The following is a 12891-nucleotide window of genomic DNA, read 5'->3' as shown; positions in this document are numbered from 1 at the left end:
AAGCAATACTCAGCTCAAGTAGAGCTCATAAAAATGACTTTTAGGTGTGAGTTTTAACCCAAGATTTAAAGGAGGTGATAAAAATAGAGTAGCAGTGAAAAGCCTTGGAGAAAACCTTGGGAGTGGTAAAAAGGGAATTTTGGTGAGTAAAAAACATGTATGTGTTACCAGACAGGTTTGGCCCTGGTGTGCCTCCCTACCCACCCTCAACTTTCCCACCCTCTGCTGGAACTGATAGAAGGTAAGAATATTATTATGTACCAGAACAAAAAATGTAGAGTCTATGAAAGAAAAAATAATCATGCAGCCTGGGGAATCTGGGGTTAGTAAGAGAAGAAAATTGCTGAGATACTTAGCTTAGTCCCTATTACGATGCTCCATAAATTTTGATGTTATAGAATAACAGAAAAAGGTAAAGGAATTCTAAGAAGGGGTAGACATCTCTATAGAAAATGCCTGTTTCTTTTCCTCAAGATTTCAAAACTTTATGAGAATTACACAAACATGTCTCAATGGATCTAGAGAATGACAGTGAAAAATGTCAGGAGATCAGAAGTTATTTTCATGGCATAAAGAATTTAGAGAAGTTAACTCTGGGATTAGAAGGCTCAATTTATTCAGGGTCGGCATCTAAAGAACAATAGGGTTTGGTGATTGGAATTTTTAAGCACGGAAAGATGCTCACACGATTTCTCAATATTTCGCTTTTTAAATCACAAAACCAAAAGACTATAACTTAAAGTCAGCTTAAGTTTTCAAATTAACATTTGCTACCAATTAGTTCATAATGACTGTTTGTCTGAAATGTTTAATGACCATAAGAAAGCTTTTAAAATTGAAAAACTTTTATGTTCAGTACTTATGTTGTTACCCTGCCTGGCTTATTATTGCAACAAGTTTGATCACCCAAGAGTTCATAAGATTTTAAACAGGAGGACTTGGCCCTCAAGCAGGATGACAGGGCCTTTGCCTCTCTTTAACATCCTGCATAGGAAATCTTTTAAACAAAGAGTAGATCCCAGTTGCTTGTTTTGTACTTAAACCTCACACTAATCCCATTGCCATCAATAGAAAGTTTGTATGTGGATTGAGTATGGGCTGCCCATTCACAGAGCCACTGAGAAAAGGAAATGCCCTTTTATTTCATTGTTAAGTCCAGTTTCCTTAATTTTATTTATTTCAGTCTAATTAGTACTACAAAGAATTTTTCCTAACTTTATTGGGAATACTTCTAAAGTTTCACCATTAAAAGCAATGTGTACTCTTAAGTTTTTTTGTTCTTGGTTACAATAGTTTTAAATCATAAATGGGTAATTTTATTAAATGCTAGATAGCAAACTTTTACAAGGTCATAGTATTTTTCCATCTTAATCCATTCATGTTTCTTATATTAATGAATATACTAATTTAGAATAATATTTGCGTTACTTAGAAAACCCACTTGGTCATGATTTTTATTAACATTTCTGAATTTGATGTGACATTAATTTATTTAATTCTGCTTTGAATATCAGGTTTATACTAGTCTCAAAGGTAAATTGAATACCCTTTTTAATTTTTTTTTGTCCAAAACTTTAAAATTATTGACATGAAGTATTCTCATGTATTTTTTAACCATGGCTTTATCTGTAGCTACATTCTTTTTGATTTGTAATATTTATTTGCTCTTATCACTTTTTCCTTTAATGAAGCTTTCCAAAGATTTATTTTATGAGTTTTTCAAAAGTTAAGCACAAAAAAACTCTAATGTTACTTTATACTCCATTAATTTCCATTCTCTTATTTTCTAGCTATCACTTTTGTGATTTTACTGTTTTTCATCTAGCCTCTTGAATTTAATGTTGGCTCACTACTTTTCTCTTGTTCTCTAATATATTAATTTAAGGCTATATATTTCCTGTTAAACCATAATTTAGCTATATCGCATGAGTTTTAATTTGAATTATTTCCAGTATTTTCAGTCTCTAGATATTCAATAATTTCTAACTTTATTTTTAACATTAATTTAAAAAATTTTTAAGATGATATAAGCAACTTTACCCTTTTTGTTCTTACATATTAATATATGATCTGCATGATATTATCTCTAAACTTTGTTAATAACCTTATTTTTATGCTGGCACTTCATCAAGTTTTTATAAATATTCAATTCTAGAAAAGAAGGCATATTCTTTATTTTTTAGGGTATAAAAATCCCACATACAACTATAAGATTGATCGAGGAATATGTTATTATTCTGTGTGCTTATTTTTTACATTTTCCTCTACAACTTTCTGAAAAAGCTTGACTGGAATTCTTTATTTTTCCAATTGTCCTTGTAATGCTATTAATTTTATTTGATGTTTTTCAATATCACATTTATGTTAATTGCATAAAAGTTCATGATTAATGCATCTTCTTAGTAGTTTGTTCCATTTATCACTCTATTATGTCCATCTTTAATCCTCATTAATGCTTTTTACTCAAAATTCTATTTTCTACTATTTATACTAACCCATTTTCTTTTGATTAAAAAATGCCTGCTTTATCTTTGTGAGCTGCTGGTTTGAATTTCCAGCACTGAATGGGGAAGATCAGCGGGGAATAAGAATAAGAGGATGGGGCAGTTCTTTTTTAGCTGAGTGCCATTGCGTTCTTTGTATCTGGCAGATAGTTAAAGCTGACAAAGTGTGGAATCTGAGTCTCTAGATATCTTACCTGTAACTCTCATGCATCAGATAATGCATTCCTTTCCCCAGACTTATAAGTCCTCCCACAGCCTCTTCTTCTCTGGTAGTCTGGACCACACAGCTCATGCATTCTTTCTCCCTTAAGGCAGTTATCTAGGGTAGGATTTTAAATGGCCATAGCTCTGCTCTCTGTCCACATGGTCCATATTCAGTACAGGGGAAATACTTATAAAATCTATACTTGTACAAACCCTGAGATGGCAGTCCAGTCCCAGGACAACTGCACACTCCTGGCTATACCATCACCACTACTCAGGCCAAACTGCAACTTTGTGAAGTCCCAGGCAGCAGTCATGTCTCATTCCATGGGCAAAGAGACACTCTTGGTGTCTTGTTGAAGCCAAATCTCTCAAGACTTAAAATAATGAAGGTAAGAATTCCCCATATTACCTCTTCCTCCCATACACACACACTTTGGGAGGAGGAATTGGGATTCTTAGCTCTACTCTTCCAAGAATCCTCCTCAAATATACCTATCGATGCACAACAGGCCCATTTTTATTTATTGTGAGTACTGATATATTCGTGCTTATTTGGGTTATTTTATTTTCATCTTTTTATTGGCTCTTTTTTTCCTCAGAATGTATTGCATTAATGGAGTTTTATTCACATCCTTTGTCTCCTCTTCAAAGTTATACATAGTATTTCCTTTGTTTTAATGGCTTTCCGTAAATTTGTAAAAATATATAAATGTGCACAATTTTTTTATTTTTCACAAAGCCTAACATTGACCGATATTTCTATTTTTTCCTTAACAAGTAAACTGGGATACTTTAATTCCCCCCCAAACTTGTCATCTTTCATGTTACTGTTATTACATGTTGTTTCTAAAAATAAAATTTATTTTTATTTTTTAGTTAGTTATGAAATTCAATGCTTATTTTGTTAAATTTAGCAAGTATTTATAGTATCTCATATAAGCCCTCTTCTTTGTTCTGGTGTCACACTGGCAAAGAAGAAAATTTCCTGCCTTCATCTAACTTTCATTTATCTTTTTTTAATTTTTCTTTGCTCACTTGTGTTTCTTGCTATGCTTTCCTTTGGCTTCTATTTCTTTCTTGTTGGAGGACATCCTGTAGTAGTTTCAACAAGAGTCTTTAGAAGCAAAGCTTTAAAGTGTTTGTACATCTGAAAATTACTTTCTTTTATCCTATTATTGAATTGGAAAATATATACATAGTCATGCACTATGCAATGAGGTTTTAATTGATGAAAGACCACATATATGACAGGGATCCCATAAGATTATAATACTACATTTTTACTGTATTTTTTCTCTGTTTAGATATACAAATACTTACCATTGTATTACAATTGCCTACCATATTCAGCATAGTAACATGCTGTATAGGTTTGTAGCCTAGGAGGAATAGGCTAAACCATATAGCCTAGGTATATTGTAGGTGATCCCATCTAGGTTTTTGTAAATATTCTCTATGATGTTTACATAATGACAAAAATCACCTAGTGATGTATTTCTCAGAACAAAGTCTTATCAAGCAGCATGACTATATAGTTGACCCTTGAACAACACTGGAGTTAGGGGTGTATACATCTCACATAGGCAAAAATCCAAGCATAACTTCTTAAAATCCCCAAAACTTAACTACTAATAGCCTACTATTGAAGGGAGGCCTTACTAATAGCATAAATAGTTGACTAAAACATATTTTTTATTTTATATGCATTATATACTGTGTTTTTACAATAAAGTAAGAGAAAAGCAAATGTTTTTAAGACAATTATAAGGAAGAGAAAATATATTTATTATTCATTAAGTGAAAGTAGATCATCATAAAGGTCTTCATCCTCATCAACTTCATGTTGTTTAGGCTGATGAGGAAGAGGAGGAGTTAGTCTTGTTTTCCCAGGGGTAGTAGAGGCAGAATAAAATCTGTGTATAAGTGGACCCACATGGTTCAAACTTGTGTTGTTCAAGGGTCAATTGTATATGTAGGTATGTATGCACACACAAACACACACACCACATATTAACTGAATTGTAAAAAACATTCAATATTTCAGTCAAAGGGTTACCTACATACTTTGCATAATTAGTCAAAGATAAAATGGAGACTATCACTTAAAATAGAGTTTATGAAGGAAAATTTAAAACATATTCTATATAAGACTATCTCCAGTGTATGTCTAATAGAATTTGCAGGAGATGAGAAGACTAAGAATGGCAAACAGATAATGGCAAAGTTATTTTCTAGGATTCAAGAAAATTATATAACTTGATATGTCTATGAATACGCATATCCAGACAGATTGCCACTGTGGAGAGAGGAGTACTTAGGTTTGGTCTAAATTCCTGAGTTGGTGGAAGAGCATTTCTGGTCTGTTAATTTGAGAGCCAAGGGTATTTCTGATTACTGTTAATGGGACAACCACTCCCTCCTTCTCAGCAGTGTTCAGAAGACCAGTTCCAAGTCTCCTGCCCTGCACAATGACTGTGGCCTAGATCTCTTTAAAGTTTTATTAATCATCCCAGCTCCTAAGCCTTAAGTATGGTACAATTACCAACTTACTACATATTTGACATTCCTCTTCATTTCTAGCACCTAGAAATTGTCATTTTTTTGTTTAAAAGTTCAGCTTTATTAAAAATAATTTTGCTGCATTTTTGGCTTTCTATTGTATGTGCTTGGAGTAGTCGGCATACTTTGCATCTTCAGCTTTCTATATTGATCTAAAGTCCCCCAATAACTTATTTCTCCATCGCAGTGGAAACCATTATTTATGTGTAATTGACCTTTGAAACTCCCTAGTACATGCCATTGTGCTTTCTTCTGTGCCTTTGTCCATTTCATTTCTCAGAATGTCTTCTCTGTGCTTTCCACTTTTCCACAAACTATCATTATTTAACGTGAATCCAGATTTCCTCTCCCTTCCAGCTTGAAGTAATCTCTCCTTCCATGAAATCCCCATGTCATTAATTCTCTAAAGATATTATTCTCCACTTATTTAATATTGCAAAGAAGTTTAAATTTTTTCCATGGAAGGTTCAATAATTTGAGTCTATAAAACAAACTGATAACAGACCAGGTTAACAGGAAAAGAAGGCATACAAACTTATTAACATGAATACATGTGCATGGGGTAATACAAAATATGAAAACTCAAAGGGGCCAGATAGTTTACACTTTTATATCATCTTGAGATTACAGGAAACTTAGGGGCTTGGATCATGGTAAGACAGGTTATGTGAGGGAGAGAAAAGGCATGGCTAGCGAAGGCTGTCTTGTTATGCAGATGAAGCCTCTAAGGTAGCAGCACTCAGAAAGAGTAGATGGCAGCCTGTTCTAACGGTTTCTCTGCCAGAACTTCAAAGGTCATACTCTCAGTCTCTCTCTCTCCTCTGAGATAATCTTTCTAGATCTAGACAAGGAAGGTCTCAGAGAAAGTCTGTCTCCTTATTTTGCTAATGTAGACTTTACAGATAAAAATCTGCTCCAGAAAAAAGCAGCTTTGCAGGGCTATTTCACTCAGCAGATCCTCTGAATAGCCATCTACAAAGATGTCAGAATGTATCTTGGGTTGAGATATTTTTGGTTTCCTTTAGTCTCCCATTTAAAGCTCATTTTTAGAAAGTTCAACATATTAAAATAGGATCGGTACTGTGAAGTGATTTGGGTTATAGGTTGTCAGATAAGAGATTGGCAGAGGGAAGAAAAAGAACATAGATTTAAACAAGGGGTCCATATTTTCTTGAATCAGTCTTCTAGTCTTGAGAATAGGTCAGTTAGACAGCTGTGTCACATTCCAGGAGGTGAAATTGCGATAGGTTTTCAAAGCAAGGCCTCTCTATATAATACAGGCAAACAGATGTTTAATAAGAAGCATTTCTATGGAAACAGAAGAAAAAATAAAGATTCATGTCTGGGGAAGTCTGTAAGTTAGTTTTTCTACAGACTCTGAAGCATATTCAGTTGGAATAGGCAGGCAGTGGCAAAGTAACTGATTTTTCTGAGTTGTAGTTTGAATCAGATGTTTCAGTGAACTTTCTGAGTATCCATACACCCTCCAGGCATGAAAGTTGTTCATATACAAGTTACTGTAGTGATTTCCCCCAAAGTTTATATCAGGTTTTACAGCTCCAGTTTGTAGAAAATTTCAGCTTCAAGAAAAGCATAGTTTTAATTTCTAGTGATTTTAAGTCAGAAGGGTAGGAGAAAAACTGGAAACATTAGTCTGGAGAGTCATAGCCAGATATTGGAGGAAACTGAAAGTTTAGAATTTAGTCCTAATTACAGATAATAAAATTTCGAAGTCAGAAGGGTAGGAAAAAAACTGGAAACATTAGTCTGGAGAGTTATAGCCAGATATCAGAGGAAACTAAAAGTTTAGAATTTAGTTCTAATTACAGATAATAAAATTTCAGAGGAAAAAACAAAAAATGAATGAACTAGAATCTAATAATGGGTGCTCTATGAATTTTCTTCTGAAACAATTTTTCTTTCTACATTTACCCTCATCTTTACCAAAAATATTTATTGTAAGACTAATTTACTTGCAAAATTAGTTTAATCTTTGGCCTGATTATTTACATAAGATAAACAAGAATGGTGATTGGCCATGTGGGCTTTTTTGAAGTTGGCTTTGCTGGCAGTTTTTATAAGACATTTTGCATTCAACTTTTAAAAAGCCTCTCAAGGCTTAGAAGCCAACCCAAGGATTTGATTCACCCTCAGATAGTGTCCATAAGACTTGTACAAATTGAGTAAATACATCTCTTTTTGAAGTCCCAAAAATATCTTAAGGTTCTTGGGACTATGAGAAAGTGACATTCTCTACTTACCACAAGTCAGGAACCTTATAAGGAAACCGTGGAGACAAGATACTGACCAGTCTTTTTCCAAGTCTACTTGCTTTATAAAGTCAATCTCTCAAAACTGTCTGGTCAAATCTGAAAAGATGACGTTCGTGTCAAAGTCTTGATAACCAGTGCCTCTAACTGTGTCCTGTTACAAAACAGATTCTTATTGGACTTATACAAATATCTATATTGCTATAAAATAAGAATACTCATGACCGTTTCTGAATTCTTGAGGAACTAGATAAAAAGGTAAATGTTTCATTTTTCTCTCACAAAAGTATGTTACTCAATTGCTGTCACCTATAGATAGAAAGAAAAAAGCTTTATTGACTAAGAAAACAAAACATTAAAAAATCAGCAATGTCTCAAACAACAAAAGTCATAAAACATAATTTTAGTCCTCCATCGGTTCAGTCCCATGTAATTAATTTTTGTTCAACTTGATGTTAAGCTAGCAGTCTTATGGGTCTAGTTGTTTTTTTTTCAGTTTTTGAAATTTTTATCCAGTGCAATTGTATAATCTCAAAGTTGTCAGAAACATGAGTACCTGGTGTAGCCTTTTCCATGAACCTCTTTAAGAAACAACACTTTAGAATTTGCAAAGAGATTTTAGAAAAAAGCATCCAAATAAAGCAATTTACTACTGACAATAAGACTTAAAATGGTCATGGTTAAAGATGCAATTAACAAAATAATCTGGTCATTTCCTCTGATCTACAGCAGTTTAGCATCTCAGATTTTTAGAAATCTCATACACTTTTGAAATATATATTAATAATGTACCTATATAAATACAACTTTTTTTTTGAGACAAAGTCTTGCTCTGTTGCCCAGGCTGGAGTGCAGTGGTGCCAATCTCGGTTGACTGCAACCTCCACCTTCCAGGTTCAAGTGATTCTCCTGCCTCAGCCTCCCGAGTAGCTGAGATTACAGGTGTGTGCCACCATGCCCAGCTAATTTTTGTATTTTTAGTAGAGATGGGGTTTCTCCATGTTGGCCAGGCTGGTCTCGGACTCCTGACCTCAAATGATCTGCCCGCCTCAGCCTCCCAAAGTGCTTGGATTAAAGATGTGAGCCACCACACCCAGCCACAAATATAACTTTTAAAGAAGGTTCAACATATTCTATTTCACAATGCTACCCATATAATTTTGCATATCAAATAAATTTAATATGTCTCTCACATACTTCCAAAGACCCTTCCAAAATGACTAAAAGTTTGAGGTAAAACAGAATTAATTTATAATTTAAGATTTTATTTTGGGAAGCCTGACAATATTTCTAAGATTGAAAACACTTAATCAAAATAGGATCACAGCTTACTGTAAAATTACAGTCATTCCTTTAGTGAAAGTCAAAATTAAAAGATTTCAAAAAACAAAAATATTTACTCTTTGATAGAGAGGAGACTGAGTTTTCCAAATAATCAAAAGACCTAATAAAGACAGCATGAGGTACACATTATCTATTTCTCCCTCCTCTCTTTTTTTGGAATTTACTCAAAAGATGAACAAAATATTTTACTAACTCTTGTTAAGACTACATGAAAATGTGTTTAAAAGAGAAAACTGAATTTTAATTTTGTATTAGTGTATTTTTAATACTAAAACTAATTTTGATAAAATCTTATAAACACATTCAAACTCAGTCAGCTTGGACCACATAAGATTTCCATAAACTTCTTATAACGTTTTACATTTCTTTCTGTTTTCTCTCTTTTTTTTTTTTTTGACTTTTCATACCTTCACTCTCGTTTAGTCTTATCTATATTTTTTATTCTTTGAATTTGAAACAACTCTAAATTCTCCAGACAAAATTACTTTTTCTTTAACAAAATCACATCTTCATGTATTCTATATAAAATTTGTTTTAAAGAAAAACACATTCTACTTTTCTTACACACCTTGTATACAGAATTATTACTCTTATATCTACTAGTTTTATTTGCATATATTAAGTACAGTTTTACCTTTAAGTAACCTTAACTTCTTGTGAAAACCTATGGGGTAAATAATTTTGAACTGGTATGTATCAAAACATTTTATGAACACATATTTTATAATTTCTAGAAACATGGGTTTTTTATAGAACAATTTTTTAAAGTGAAACAGGACATATTCACTAACAAACACAACTATCTTTTGTTTCTCTGAAATAAGAAGCCAAAAGCATATAAGCTTACAGTTGTATTTAGTAATTAATATTTTAGCATTATACCTTATTTGAAGATGATTTAGATATTTAATTAATATCTGTCATTTAATTTAACTTAAAACTTTCAGAGTATAGTTACAAAAGGCATTTGGAAACTTTTAATTAAATATGTTTTAAAACACAGTTATTATTAAAAGTTTATTTATAATCTTTATTTCAATTTTCATTTACCTAATTTATTCATTTAAACAATTAGATTTGAATTGCTTTGAAAAAAAAGTACTCAGTCTTTTTTCTTTTAAAAAAGCAAAACTAGGCTATTTCTACATCAGTCAGTCTCATCTTAACCAAGACCTTTAAGATACTTGACATGGAACCCTCCACAATGTCTCCCCACAGTTGTCCTGGACCACAAATACTCATGTGGCTTCTAGGGAAGCTATGAGGGGCAGGGTCCATCTGGGTCCTGGGTTTACACACCAAGTATAGAGCACACACATTTCACAGTAAAAATGATGCCTGGAGGATTCAATCCCTTCCAATATGGCTAGAAGGCAGAGCTGGGCCAGAGAGGATGGGGTTAGAATGGGCTTGACTCTGGCTTGAAGCTGATGGCCCAGGCACCATGTTTCCAGGCCTCATAATGGCTACCTGTCCAGACACCAGAATCCAGAGGCACAAATCAAAGATGTAAGCTAACAGACAAATCAATCAAGTATCAAAAATATCAGAGAAGCAACAATTTTATGACTTTAACATATCTAACAGAGAAAGCATAATCCTGTTTCAACAGACCCAGGCAAAAATGTCTAAATTAACTTTTGAAGAAATTTTTATTTTATTTTACCAACAGTTTTAAAACCAGCTTTATTTACCAAAGACCACTAAAGTTACATGATCTTGAAAGCATTTTAGCTAGCCATTTAGTTTATGGGCACTCATTTATTTATAAGTCAGTTTAGTACCTGTAGACAATGTAGACATACATGCATAGACACATACATACTTAGACATAACATACAGCACACACATACACACACACACACACACACACACTTGTCCAAAGATTATTATTTAATGTTAGACCTGAGAGAAACCTGCCCATGACTCTTGGGGTCTCTGTGAGAAAGACAGGAAGTCCCAAAAGATGGGGTCAGTGGTGTCTTTGTGTGTGTGTGTGTGTGTGTGTGTGTGTGTGTGTGTGTGTTCCTAAAGGGATCTCAGAGTCATTAGAAGTCCCCTCTCTCCCTTCATGTGGTATCAAAGATGGCAAAAGGAAGGAGGAGCTGAAGTAGAAGGAAATGGAAGAGCAAGTCTTAGAGCCAATTTAGGAGAGATTTTTAAGTTTCACACACACGAAAATGAAGTTTTAGCTAGCAAGAATTTGAGAAAAAAGATGTGGTTGAATAAGTCCACATGAAAGATACAGGATTTAAAAGAGAACAGAGAAGGATATCAGCTTTTAATTAAGCTGACTTGACCATATAGTTCTTTTTAAATAATTATTTTAACTATAAAAGCAGCAAACTTTTTGTCCCTTGAGCAGCTGGACTTTCATGGAGCAAGAGGACAGTGGTAGCAGCAGCAGTGGCCTTTCCCCACTGACTCTGCTGCCTGGGAGGAGCTTGCCTCGCCTACTTATTGGTTTGGTTCTGAGCTGTCTCTCTAGCCCACTAGAAGGAAGATAAAATTTTAAAAAGCTAATAGTTGCTATTACACTCTAAAAATAAACTAAAGTTTTAAATCAAAGATATACCTAAGCAAATGATTCAATACCAAAACAAATACACACATATGCAACTAAAACCAAGAACCCCTTTATGATTTTAACCAAGGCCTCCAAAGAGGGAGCAAAAGCTAGAAGCCTTACAAAATTAAGACCATTATCACTGACAACTTAAAGAAAGTTTTGCTAGCTGCAAATGGCATACAATGCCTATTTCTGTCTGGTCATATTCTGCAGTGCTTAAGACAAAGGAAAACCAAAGCTGTTTATAGGAGAAGAAAGAATTACAAAACAAATGGGCACCCCAAAGGCTAAGTCATATACATATAAATTTAAAACAAATAATTCAAAGTAATTTTTATAATTTTTCTCCTCCTTAGTTAAAAGGTTTACATTTCCGAGAGACTTGTTCCTTGACCTGGAATCAAACATGAGCTGCAGAGATAAAAGTATGAAATCATATCCCCTAGGCTACAAGGTGGAGTGTCTTTTTTGGGAAAATCTCTCAGGGAAGTCAAAGCAGGCAGTTTGAATATATGAAGAATTTCAATGTTTAAATCTGATTTCTGCTTTCTTAATCTTGCCAAGGGAATTTTCTAAGGTTATGTTTCTTTTGCATCTTTTATAGATACCAATAATAAAGCAGTTTAAGACAAAGAGCTCTCTAAGAAGTTTTTTTTTAAATGTAGCCAATTTATGTTTTTCAAATGTGATTCAAATCCCCTTTTCCCCTTGCTAGTTCAAATTCAGAATGAGAAAGGACAGAGACTCTTACCACTCTCATTTGACTAGGCACTATAGGCAGGGACCTGGAAAATCCGGCTTTGCAAAAAAAAAAAAAAAAAAAAATTACCTTTCTTGGCTGGCTTTTTGTCAGTTGCCCCAGGATCCCATTCATTGTCTCCAAAGCGGTGATGTTATCCTGCACACAACACCAAAACTATGGAGAAGTTAAAATTTTTCCACTGAGATTATCATAACTTGAATCTATAAAACAAACTGATAATAGATTAACGGGAAAAGAAGGCATACAAATGTATTAATGTGAATATGTGTGCAAGAGAGTCATACAAAATATCAGAACTGAAAGAAAGGGCAGGGGATTGATGCTTTATGCCATCTTGAAGTTACAGAAAGCATAAGGTCTTGGAGCATGGCAAAATAGTTTGTGTGAGGGAGAGAAGAGAAAAGGCATGGCTCGCAAAGGCCCTCTTGTTATTGAGATAAAACATCGCAGACAGCAGCTCTCAGAAAGAATAGATAGTAGCCTGTGACAACAGTTTGTCAGATCTTCAAAGTTGTCAGACTCAATCTATCTCTCCTGTGAGTTAATCTGTCCCAAATCTGGGCAAGAAAGGCCTCAGAGAAAGCCTATCTGCTCATTTTGCTAATGTAAATTTTTCTCTACCAATGAAAATGTCCTTCATAAAAAAATCTTTGCAGGGATATTCTAGTCTGCATG

The sequence above is a fragment of the Pan paniscus genome, chromosome 4 (assembly GCF_029289425.2).
Source record: "Pan paniscus chromosome 4, NHGRI_mPanPan1-v2.0_pri, whole genome shotgun sequence".
Lineage (NCBI taxonomy): Eukaryota > Metazoa > Chordata > Mammalia > Primates > Hominidae > Pan > Pan paniscus.
Note: the sequence above shows the minus strand (reverse complement) of the source record.